We start from the raw sequence: 13,027 nt of genomic DNA on the forward strand, positions 1-13,027 counted from the left end.
ATGTCCTATATCTCAGCATTAAAGAAAGACCTCTTAGTAGTTCTCCAAAGGCTAAATGGGACAGAATCTCTTGAAATTGAGTGCAGCCTCTTATTACAGCAGTGGTGATGAGAGCAATGGCTGGAGCTGTAGGAGTATTGAAATTGGCATGGCACCATCATGGCACATTGTGAAGCTATCCAGGGAGTTGAATGGGGGTTAGAAAGACAATAGGAAGAGATTACGCACTCATTCTGCATGTCCAAAATGTCTCTATGTGGGCAGTGGAGGTGGAAACATCCATTTTTATTGCACTTTAAATTCTAGTAATACAATATTCTGGGTATTTGTTGTCTGTGCCAGCCAAGAGAAACAACAGATTGTTCACACCAGGTTTGGCACTGGAAAAGGGAGAAGAGAGATGGGCAAGGGAAGAAGAAGAGAGGGGCAGCCGAAAGGAAATTGAGAAGAAATGCAAGTCTTGTCCTTTTCCTGGTCTCCCTTTCCCCTCTTGTATTCACCCCATCACTTTCCCTTCACTCTCCTCCCTCTTCTTCCATCCCCACCAGAATGACTCTAAAATATTTGTTCTCTGCTGTATAATTATTACCACTGCCAGAAGCTTTATACAGTAGGTCTCATGCTCTGATGACTCACCCATTCTGGAGGCACCATTTCCCACAGAGAAGACCTTTCAAATCCTCATTTGGCACTTAATTTCTTACTTGGCTGAACCTCTCTTACATAAACCACACAAAGATCAGATGGCTGCCATCTCATCCATCAGGAAACAAGCCTCAAATCATATCCTAGAAGCAACCACTCCTGCCTTGACAGACCTCAGGGGAACAAGTACTCCACCTGTTTATACATTTTACGTAGATGTGCCATTTCAGATTTCAGTAAGGGGAGAAAGACAATAATTTGCTATAAAATGTAAAAGGGCCCCCTTTGGTGTATTTTTTTAAAGACTGAACTGCCAAAATGACAACAATAAATTTTAAGGTCTATTTTTTAAATATCACATCATCCCTACAGCAGTGTCAAACTGTTACTCCCCTCTCCCTTTTTTTTTTAACAGCAGAGGATTCTGTGTCTTTTTCATGCATGCTGGCAAATCTGTACAGTTGTTTTATAAAATGCCACTTTCTGCGTAGAAACAACAAGTTGTCCAGAAACATAAGTACAGTAATCCTAGGGGCTTCTTATATGTCATATCAAACAGTGGGCAGGTATGATCAAACAGAACTTGGAAAAGTTACTTTTTGAACTATAATTCCCAGAATGCTCCTGCCAATCTGGGGGATTCTGGGAGCTGCAACCCAAAAAGTAACTTTCCCAGGCACGGCTAAATAGCATCTCAATCTTAAAAGTTGGTCATACCCTCACTTCCCCTGATTTGAGGATGTTCAGAAGCTCAGTTCAAATCTCCCTATTCTGTATTCTCTGATGGACAAAATTAGTCATGAATGACAGCAGGCCTCTATGAAAGACTAGGTCTGCCACTGAATTACTACAAAGTAGCAACAGTACATGTGTGGGCTGCATGTGTGATTTAAAGCATAGTGCTGGTGGGTGGGAGGAGGAGATGAACTCTCCCACCACCCCCACCTCAAACTGCTTCTTATAATAATTTGTGGCTCGATGACTGGAGGTAATCTCCACTGGGAGGGGCCAACTGGCTCAATCCTATACAGTACATTTCTATTCAGATGTAAATTGCATTTTATTCAGGGGTTTATGTGTGCACAGGATTGCACCCCAAGCAGATGGAACACAGCATGGGAGTGGGCAGAATGGAGTATATCATGGGTGTTTATGGGGCCATTCCCTTTTATCCTACTCTCTAAACTGTCTCACTCCTAATTGTATACGGGGGGGGGGGGGGGGACCAGGATCCCAGTTGTTTCCAAACTCTGTTACACCAAACAGAATCCAAAAAGTGTATATGCAGATATTGGAGAGAAAAAGATGACACATTGCAGTATCATGTAATATATGCATCCTGTTCCTAGCACAAGCTTTGTGCCTGCATACATCAGACATTATCTGTACTGTCCATTGTACGCTGTCATTGCATTCCTATGGACTGCCACCAGATTTGGAAGGGCAATCCATTTTGAGTCATATGGCTGAAAAGTTTATCAAGAAGCAGAAAGACTTCCATCTACATTCGTATCTCAAATGTAAGATAACGTACTTTCTTCTTCTGCACCAAACCATTTGACTGGATCAGATTCTCTTCTTATACAGGCTGGCTTATACTTTGCAAAACTTACCACCATGGACTTCATCTCACAGTACAGTATTCCTCATGGTGTCATGCATGACTGAGCCAAAAGGAGATAGATTTGCTTATACTATACTGTGTCACCAACCCAACTCATCTTTAGGCCAAATTCCCTCTCACAGAATACAAATAATTGCAGTATCATCATTACACTACTATCAAATGTGTGCATTTGGCCCTATAAAATGTCCTCTAGGCTTCATTGACTCCTAACTGGATCACCATGATCAATAATACCAGATTAAATGGTTTGTGTCTGTGAGGCTCTCTCATTTAATCCTATATATGCAACACTAATAATTTCTAATTAGAACATCATGGTGTCATAGATTCTTTCCACCCCGTCACCGTCACTACCAGAGTCAGCCATTGCAAGCATGAGAAAGGTGATACTGCTAGTGTAATGGACTTTTACACTAGTGTAGTATTTCAATAGGATGCTGGCCATTGTTAACAAAACTGGGAGGCAGAAATGCCTGCTGGCAAGTGGCAGATCTCCTAAAAGTCTACTAGTACATTTAAGACCCTTTCACATTGCAGTTATAGCACTTTGATTCCACTTTACCTGACATGATAACATCATGTGGAATCCTGAGGTTTGTAGCTGTAGTGTACTGGCTTGAGTGTTAGACTAGGACAATGGGAGACCAGGGTTTGGATCCTTGCTTAGCCAGGGAAACTATTGAGGGACTTTGGCAAGTCACACTCTCTCGGCCTCAAAGGAAGGCAATGGCAAAGCCCCTCTGAACACCTTGCCAAGAAAACCCTGTGACCCATGCATAATAGCATATGTATGGAGTACATAATTTTCTACTGATAGAAAATCCATGTCCCTCAGCATTTTTATACATTGTAGTAGAGAGAAGAGACTTGGGTCTGGGTGGATGGGAGGCAATCAACTACCTTTATTCTGGATTTTCTCCAGCTTGTTGGAGTTGGAGAAGGCACTTGTTTTGACAGGCACTTTTGAAGCAGGTGGCCTAAATCTAAATGGCCTGACTTTGGTATTTAAATGGTCTTGGTCACCCTGACAGCTGACCTCTTTGGGAGAGAGAAAAAGAAAAAGGGATTATGAACCTGTACATACAGTACTCCTTGAACTTTTTGCAGTTGTTTATACCAACAGTATCATCTTGTTGGAATGGTTCTGCTCTTCCCTACAGGATCACCTTCAGAAGGAAGCAGTGTGTAAGGAGACAGGATGAGAAATTAGCGTGACATTTCACTACAGAGGCCCAGGAGGGTCCATCTTATCACCCATGACGTTTAATATCTACTGGATCCTTCAGACTGAAGTCATCAAAGGATATGGAATGAGGTGTCTTCAATATACTAACAGTGCCCAGCTCTTATCATCCAAATAAACTAAGGCTATGCAGGTAGTGGGAATGGGAAAGGCAGGGATGAAAGAACTAGGCAAGATTCTAAAGAGTAAAGTTTTAAAGCCCTGAATGGCTTGAGACTCAAAGACCTGAAATAGAGCTTACTTCTGCCTTAAGACTGTTGGAGAAATTGTGCAAAAACAACAAAGAGAAGAGCCTTTTGTATGGTGGCACACCATTTGCAGAATAACCTGCCCTTGGAGATGTGACATTGGTGCTGATACTGTGATCTTTCAGAGCCAGCCAGCCTAGAATCTTTTGTTCATGCAGGGATTTTAATAACTTAATGCAGTCTAATTTATTGTATTTTCTTCTTTTTCTTGACTTTCTTATATATATTTTTAAACTGTAGATTGCATTATGATCCCTCATCTTGTACTGTGGTTGCATTTTCAAGGAGGAAAGCCAATTTTAAAATACTTTAATAAAGGAATAAAAAATACTTTCACTCTTTGTGTATGAACAAGACAATCATGATCTTTCTTCCTGGAGAAATAGGCAGTTTAGATACATAGCTTGACACCGTGAATCTGCTATATTCCTCCACATTCCTCCATCAACACCATGAGTACCCCATGTGTTTTTCCTTGCAAATAGTTTCAGCTTCTTAAAGAAATGCTGAAGTTTGAAGTTATTTTATATAGATGGTATAACATCTGAAGATTCACTTCTACTACCACTAAGATACTAAGTTCAACAGTCAATCAGGGTAAAACAGAAGGGTATGTGGCATCACTATAAACAGTGACTTTCTAACTACATGGAGCAGCCTGGATAGGACTGTGGGGAGAAAGAGAATGTATGACAGACTGAGAGAGAGAGCTGTGCCAGTTGTAGTCCCAGAGACTAGAAATAACTTCAGCACATCTTTTAGGAGGCAGGGTCTTTGACATTTTTAGTTCCATTGTTCCAGAATTCTTTGAGCACTCTGCACATTAGAATACCCCAGTACAGATTCCTCCTACTGAAGTTATTACAGAACCCTCTGAAATCAGTATCTTGAAAACAAGCCTTAGAAGCCACCTTGAGGAAGATTTGTCTAGCCAATTGTCCAGAGGAGAAAGGAGAACTGGGTATTCATCAAGCCGGATTAAAAACATGGTCTGCAAACAAACTATTACCATGAGTACCTAACAAATTAATGCAAGAAAATATTCTTGATTCAGGGGTATACATTTTTAAAAAGTTCCAAAAGACTTGTGGAAACTGAAATACAAAAAGATATATTGTAGTATGAGATGCTGTAGACTAGAGTCCACAAATGAAGCGATCACTAGAAAAAATGTATTTCAGACAGTACAAATATGTACATGCAGACACACATACATAGGCATAAGAAATGCATCAGATCCAACTTCAAGCAAATACACAGTACACTGTTGTTGTTGCTGTTGTTGTGTGCCTTTGAGTTATTTCCATCTTATGGCAAAACTAATGGGAAACTATTATGGGGTTTTCTTGGAAAGATTTATTGCCCTAGAGGCTAAGCTTATGTAACAAGGTCACCCACTGGATTTCCATGGCCAAGTAGGGAACTGAACCCTGGTCTCCCAGAGCTCTAGTCCAGCACTCACAGTACCATACTACACCTTACTGGTTCTCAGTTACATAGTACATAATAAGAACAAATTATCTCTTACCTGGTGTTTGTTCAGCTTGTTTCTTGCAATCCTGCAAATCCAGGTTTCAAGGGAAAGATAAAAAGATGAAATTGCCTGCATGCCTTCCAGCTTGGATTACATCCCCTAAATTTGTTTTGTCCCTTGATCCATCTCTTTTGCCTGTTTTCCACATAGCTCATAACACTCTTGGTCTTGGTCCAACTTTCTTTCATTCGTTTCTTAACATGCCTCTTGGTTCCTCTTTGTTCCTGTACTTTTCTGATTTTAACATCTTGTCTTGGGAACACTTCTCATCCTTAGATTTAGAGCTTAGCTCCAGGGCTTTTGAGACAATACTTTAGAGAGTCTCCTTTTTCTCACTACACTTTACACTCCTACTGTTTCATTAACTCTTCTCTTCCCAGGGTGCTCTCTTTCTCTTTTCCTCTCCCTCTCAAATTGCTTGTTTCACTGTTTTCTGATTGCTCTGCTGTCTGTTGCTGAGAAGTCACTAACTCTGCTAGAATACCACAGCCTTCCACTACTTTAACCCATCCCTGCATGTGATCTCAGAACCATGGATACATGCTGCAGATGCAGTGATGGGGAAAGACGGGAGTGCAATCCAAAGCAATGGAAACATTAATGGAAACACGTGCGTCTGGCACTGCAGAGCCCTAGGCATCTTTGCACAGAGCACGGTGGCCTGCAAAGGTTTGGCATCTGTTCCAGAACACAGTTAAACCCAGGTTCAGAAGTTTAGTCTTTCCCTAATGATTGTACCTGAACCTATTTCAGAAAAGCACAGTTAACTCCCTTAGATTCCACCATATTCTAAAAAACTGTCTCCATGAGTCCATTACTGTAACACAACAAATACGAATAACTCAAGACTGTCTTCCAAAATTTAAATGGCTCCCCAGTCTTAATAATAAAAATGAGGCACAATCAACCAGTATATTCTTCAGTACTGTATTAGCTTCATTAACATGAGCTGTAAAGCAAGCACTTCACTTCTCCATAGCCAGCAATTGACCCACAGTTTGGCAGGGACAGTCCTAGTTAATCCCCTGTCATCCCTCTTTTTCAGTTACTTCTAAAGCATCCTAGCTTCTCTCCTCTTCCCACCTCCCTGCTTTGTCCCGAGCTTACTTTAATTGCTGTAAACTGAATTCAAATGCAAAAGTAGTTTTCACTCAAGCAACTCAGTGTAGGACAGGAGGGGACACCATGAATTTCATACGATTAGGCAAGGAATACTCAGAAATGTTTTTGCCACTTCCTTCCTCTGAAATACATTCTACAGCACCTGTTATTCTTTGACAGTCTCCCATCCAAGTACTAACCAGTGCTGACCCTGTTAGTTTCCACGTCCAGATGCAATCTGTTGCTTTTAGGCTGCCTTTCCCAGTAGGCTCCAGCAAAAGTTAACTGTTGCAGTCTCTCCTAGCTTGTGTGTTCTGCCTTATTTATATAATTTTTGCCATTTTGAGCACACTCTGATGTTACTTGGCCAAATGCGTCCCAGTTTTCATCTGTGAAACGTTACAGGATATGCCTCTCCTAAGTCCAAGCCTTCATTACCCGGATGACCAATTTGGCTTGATAAGACCGTGGGGTTGGAAATTTTACTTTTTTGGACTACAGTCCCAAATATCTTAAGCCAACATGGCCATGTCATGTGGAGAATAAGTAATCCAAAGAAGGTTAACACTTCCGAGCTCTGGCTTTTAAACGGTTTGTGCAGTTTGTGCTAGGTTGATATTCTGTTCACTGCTGCATAGAGAAGATGATTGAAGTGGATGAAGCAACTGTTTAAAAAAAAAGAAAAAGAAACCTGGTAACAGTTTTAAACTGTTATACCTGGTTTTAAACAGCTTTGTTTTAAATTAGCCAATTGTTTAATATGTTTTAGTCTGGTTTTATTTTTATTTTTTCTAAAAAACTGTTTTCATTTGGTTAAATTGATTTCACTGTACATGGTGCCAAGAGATTTAGATAAAAGACAGGCAATACATATTTTAAAATAATACCTCACTAGAAGCTCAGATTTATGTAGAGCCAGTCAACCCTCCATCACAGGCTCCACAAACTGATTTGTTAACATAACTTGACCCTAGTCCTATTTGATAGTGATTACAAGTGGTGGTTAGCCAATGTGTCACTATATGCACATGCCAAATACACTCATCCCTCTATATTTGCAGATTTGATTATTCACGGATTTGATTAATATGTTCTCTCTAGGAATATCTAGGTCCTCCAGTGCAACTCCATGGTCAACTTTAAAAGGTGCACTGAAAGATCTAGAGATTCCTAGAGAGAATACTCTACTAGGCATTTGTAGCTTCTTCTGTTCAGTTCTATGGTCAGTGTCTGTTGGACGTTGACCACAGAGTTGCACTGGAGGACCTAGAGATTCCTAGAGAGGCGCCTCTTAAGTAAAAACATGGTGTTTTTGTTATTTGTGATTTTCCCATATTCATGGGGGTCTTGTGCCCCTAACCCTCGTGAATATGGAGGGACAAGTGTATTTCCAAACCAGAAAGGACTCAAGACATTTTGCTGCATAAGGCAAAGTACTAGTGACCTATCTCACCCATGTCCGAGTGCATGCTACCCAAATCCAGTCAAGTTATTTTGGCACTGGCAACAGAAAATCACTTCATTCACTTCTCCCATCTCTAGCAGTAAGAGTATAATGACAGATTAAGTAACTATCAAGTTGCTATCCTTTCATAACAACTAAAATCTGCTGCTTTGCTCTGCCTAATGGTACAGCCAGCACTGATCCAACAAAATGATGATGAAGAATGGAAATGATAAAGGTGTGTGGGATTGTGGTTGCCTCCCATTCTGTGTTTCCTGAGCTAAACGTTGATTGTATCATTCATATTTATCTCTCTTGTTTTTACACATTCATGTGCCCTCACATGAACACATGTCCTTTTAATTCCAAGTGATTTATATATGTTTTCTTTTTAAAATGTATTTTAATCAAGCATAGCCAAAGAACCCTCACCATAATCACATACACAACCACATAGATCATCCCTGATAGACAGACACACACACACACACACACACACCTGCTAGAGGTTGGAAATCTAATTATTTTGGATTATAACTTCCTGAGTCTGGCCATGCTGGCTGGTGGAGTAACATACTCCAAAGACAACTTTCCCACGTTCTGCCATATATAAGCCTCTGTAGTCCCATGCACAGCTCTGTTTATACTCACACCCCTCTAACTCTATTTACACATAAACTGACTATCTGCAGTTATTGTTCTAGTGCAGTGCAGGTGGGGGACCATCATCCTGTGGGCCATGGACCCCTAAGGGGCCATGATGTCTTCATAGCAGGTCCTCAAAGACTTGAATGCTGCTCAACACACCCCATCCCTGCAACAGAGTGGCCACATGATAGAAACCAAGGCAAAGGCTGGTTGGCTCTGTACATTTTCATTCAATCCGCTCCAGCCACGAACTGGCAAGAAGAAGCAGGAGAAAAGTATCCCCACTGCCTCCTGTACCTCTCAGGGAAGGTTTAAGGGATGGTGTAATTGTTAATTGTTCAGGGTTTTGGCATTATTATTATTATTATTATTATTATTATTATTATTATTATTGGGTTCCAAATCTTGAGTAAAGTCTTAGGGATCCATGGCAACAAAAGAGTTTAAAAGGGGGTCCCTGGGAAAGAAAAGGTTAAGAATCACTGTTCTAGTGTTTGCATTCTCTAATGTGTCATTTCTATTATGTCTTTACTGAATATAAATTATTACATAAAATTTTAAAAGTGCATCTTTTGCTCCTATTGTATGTACTCTCACACATTTAATTCTGTCATTTCATGGATGTATATATCACCTTATAGCAGCCTTTCTCAAATAGTGGGGCGGGCCCCCCAGGGGAGGCGTGAGCCTCCGTAAAGGGGGGCGCGAGGCTCTGTTATGCAGAGGTGTACTTATAACAATTTTATAGACAAATGATACTATTTACAGTCGCGCGGGGGGCGCAAAATGTTTTCTTCTTCCTATGGGGGGCATGACAGAAAATAATTGAGAAGCACTGCCTTATAGAGAGATGCTCATATCAACACAGTATGTCAGGGCAATATAAACAATTTGATAGATCTTGTCATACCATTTCCCATGTTCTGGAGCAGAGGGTGCAAAGAAGCAGAAACACATAGGCTAAAATTAGATTTTAAGGGGAATGTATAGTCCTTCAATAAACCCATTTCCCCCATACAGTGGATGTTCCTCAGAGATGTGTGCCCAGCAATCAGACTTGTAAATAAAGCCCATATATGCCTTCCATTGACCAAAATCCAAAACAAAGCATACTAAAATGCAGAGTATGTAAATGAAGACTATCATGTATTATGGCAAACAGACATCTTTCATTACTTGAGAGAGCACCTCTTTGAAAAAGTGCTCTAGATCTTGTCTAAATCTACTTCTAAATCATATCATATAGCTTGACCCACAGACATACAAAAAGATGATGTGCAGTCACAGCTTTAAAACAGTCCTTGAACGAAATTTAACACCATGGAGAGCTAGTCTTCTATAGGCACCATCCATATAGTTCACCAAGCTTTGCCACACCACTTGCTGGGAGTGTAGAAAAATCCCTGTTCAAGAAGCACAGAGCCAGGTGTGTTTAACAAGCAGCCATAAAGGAAGTAGATCTTCCGGTCTTTGTTGTATTTTATCAAGGCCACAGCAACGCAGTGTGAAAGCATTTATTTACAGAAGTGCATTCATGTTAAGGGAACAATGGCAATGAGAGGAAACCAGTCTAGGCTCTCTTTTGATATTATACTGAAATTAAAATAAAGGAGCTTTTTTTGCTTGCACAAATCTTTTCATTTTAGTTTTTCAGAGGTTGCCTTTATGCTGGCTTTGTGTTCTGCTCTGCTGTGACCTTCTTTCATTATTCTCTTTTTATTTTTGTTGTTACTGGTGGTTTTGTAAATCAACTTGAAAGTTTTAACTAAAGATATCTATTTCAAATAAAGAAATAAAAAAACTAAGCCACATATAAAATCAAGAAAGTTGTGAGCCGAGAACAGCTCTTATATTACCTTTTAATCTATAATATTACCTTTTTAGCTTCAAGAAATAATTTTGAAAAAGGATGGCCCAGGCATTGGCAGTGGGGTAGGGAAAGGGGTGTATTTTACTAAAGTTCAGAAATATGAGGGAGGGTGACGGTCTACCCAAATACTACAAAGAAAAGAATGATGATAAAACGATCAATCATGGTTGAAGATCTTTATGAAAGCGTACTTATTGTTTAGATCATGAACAGTTTACTGGAGGTAATCCTAAAAACATTAAAACAGAACACAGAATGTTTTGGTTAGTGAGTGGTTGGTCCAAGTCCTTTAGAGACAAAAAGATTTGGCCTTCATTCAGTGACATGTTTTGTCAAAAATTGCCTGCATCCTTTGTGCTTAGACAAAAAGGAAAGATTGATGTTAAGAGAGGCACAGCATCAGTATAATAAGGAACACCGATTGCTGATCTAGTTCTTTATTTATGCTGAAACCACTATGCCACACTGGCTCTCACAGTTTTTTTTAACATAGTTAAAACAAACCCCAAGTATCCCTCCCATATATACAGTATCTGCCAAGGTTATATAGAGTAGATCTGCTCATCTTTCATTGTGATTGTGTCAGATAGCATGGTGAGCAAGGCAAAGTGATTCCATTCTGATTTTAAAAGGAAATATAAGTTGAAAAATATTGCACTTACTCTTTCTTTCAGTCACATCAAAAGTGATGTTCAGTCACATCAAAAGAGACACCATGCCTATTGTGCCCAAGTCTTCACTTTTGTTCAACAGTTGATGACTTGTAGTTAAACGCACGACTTGAGACCAATGGAGAGCAAAATGATAAAGTGATGCAAGGTGATATGAACCTTATCCATCTACAAGTTGTTTGATCTGTGATAACTTTCATTTGTGAAATGGCAATCTCTTGATTTCCACGAAAGGTGTGGGTTAACTCCACTAAAGAGCTCAGTGTTCAAGTGATGTGAGGTGACATGAAAGTTCTCTGTAGAAATATTTGATCTGCAATTACTCATTCCCACATGAAAACCATCTCTTGATCTTGCAGTCCATTAGATGATAATCATGCATGTGCAGACAAGTCCAGAAATTAGTTCTGAACTTCCTAAAAGGTTTAATCTGTGGAGGTAATTATGGAGAAGTCTGGAAGAGTATAGAACTAAGGAAAACATAATTCACTTTTGTCCTCATCGCAATGTTTTTGGAAACTATAGAGCTGGTAGAGAAGGCCCTAAAGGGGCAGCTTGCCAGTGTCCATTTGATTGTCAGATCAGGGCCACAGCAAGCACACGTCATGGCCCTGATCCAGCATTTTTCCAGCCCCAAAAGAAGCGGCAAAATGCCATTCTTTTGGTGGGTAGAAAAAAGCTGCCCTTTCTGCCACAGTGGCACCTTTTCAGTGCTTGTGTGGTATATAAACTCCATGCCGCCAGAGCGCCACAATGCTGCCTGTCATCTGGTCAGGGGGCGGTGTGACACCAGCTTGGGAGGGGTATCTGGGCATGTGTCATCTAAACGCCACACCCCCATACCTCCCCCAAGCCAGTGTATCATGCTGGTCTATTTTACCCCATAGTTAGCTTAAACTTGCTCAGTTTTGAATGATTCAGTTAACAGAAACATAGGCACCAGACATTCTGCAGATTGTAATTGTTTTTCCCTTTAAGGTAAGCAAGACATCAGATTCATTCATTCAGAACAGAAAAGCATCCAGTTTTGACATCTTTCAGTGTGACTCTTTTATGGTCAACAAAACCAACAAAACTTTGCCGGTGTTTAGCAAGAAAAATTAGATAAACCACACATCCAATAGTCATGTATTAATTAATTGTGCATAGAAATTTAGGAAGGAAGAGGAACAATAGTAACCCATGCATAGTTCAACTGATGCATAAACCTGAATGACCATAATAAACCTCTGTTCCTTTACTCATTCCACTGTTCAAATATTTTCGTATTTTTGGTGGCATCTATCAATAAGTATATACATTTGGCTTGTGCTGTTGAGGGTAAATCCATGGTGGAATTTGGAACAAGAAAACTTGGCACTGGTTCACCAAAGGTAGCAACATACCCAGAAGCGGAGACTGAGATGTCAACAAGTCAGGAGCCACAAAACAGGACTAGGCAGAGGCAAGCCCTTCAGTACCTTGAACAGTTCCAAGGGAAGTAATTACAGTACTTGTTCCAAATGCTGGACTTAGGCCCCATTCCCACTGGGCAAAAAAAGCGGCTTATTTCACAGCGATTCTGACTTGGATTCTGACACGGATTCTGACTTGAATCTGACCCATCCTTCCCGTTAAAAGTGGGTGCAAACAGACACGGGGTTTTTTTACACCTGTTTTCGTTCCCATTGATATTTTCCCTGTGGTAATTTGAAGCGGGTTATTTTGCTCCTCGTTCCCATTGCCCTTCCGGAACCTCTTTTTTTAAAAAGCAGCTGTCAGTCAAGCTCCTGAGTGCTTGACGTCACAGTCAATCAGTCGCTGAGGTGCTTTTCCCCTCCGGGAAAGGAAGAAGGATCCTCTATTCCCCTCAAATCTATTCTCTGGAAGAGAGAAGTAGCCACTATTCCTCCTAAACCCCTCTGCATCCAAGGCTATTCTGTGTCTTCCCATAGTTCCTCTGGAAGAGAGAAAGAGCCTCTAATCCCCCCAAATCCCTTTGCCTCCCCCATCGCTC

General features: G+C 40.5%; 1 protein-coding gene across 3 annotated transcripts in view; it reads right to left on the reverse strand.

Moving 5' to 3' along the window:
• KCNJ4 (potassium inwardly rectifying channel subfamily J member 4) overlaps positions 1–13,027 on the reverse strand; it is a 63,638-nt gene that overhangs the window by 25,112 nt on the left and 25,499 nt on the right. Inside the window, exon 1 of one of the 3 annotated variants that reach the window (XM_042466748.1) lies at positions 5,292–5,488. The exons of the other annotated variants lie outside the window; for them this stretch is intronic. The gene's annotated coding sequence lies outside the window, so the exon portion shown is untranslated. Of the gene's footprint in view, positions 1–5,291; positions 5,489–13,027 lie in introns of those variants that run through there. 3 annotated transcript variants of the gene reach the window in all.

This window comes from Sceloporus undulatus, chromosome 5 (assembly GCF_019175285.1).
Source record: "Sceloporus undulatus isolate JIND9_A2432 ecotype Alabama chromosome 5, SceUnd_v1.1, whole genome shotgun sequence".
NCBI lineage: Eukaryota > Metazoa > Chordata > Lepidosauria > Squamata > Phrynosomatidae > Sceloporus > Sceloporus undulatus.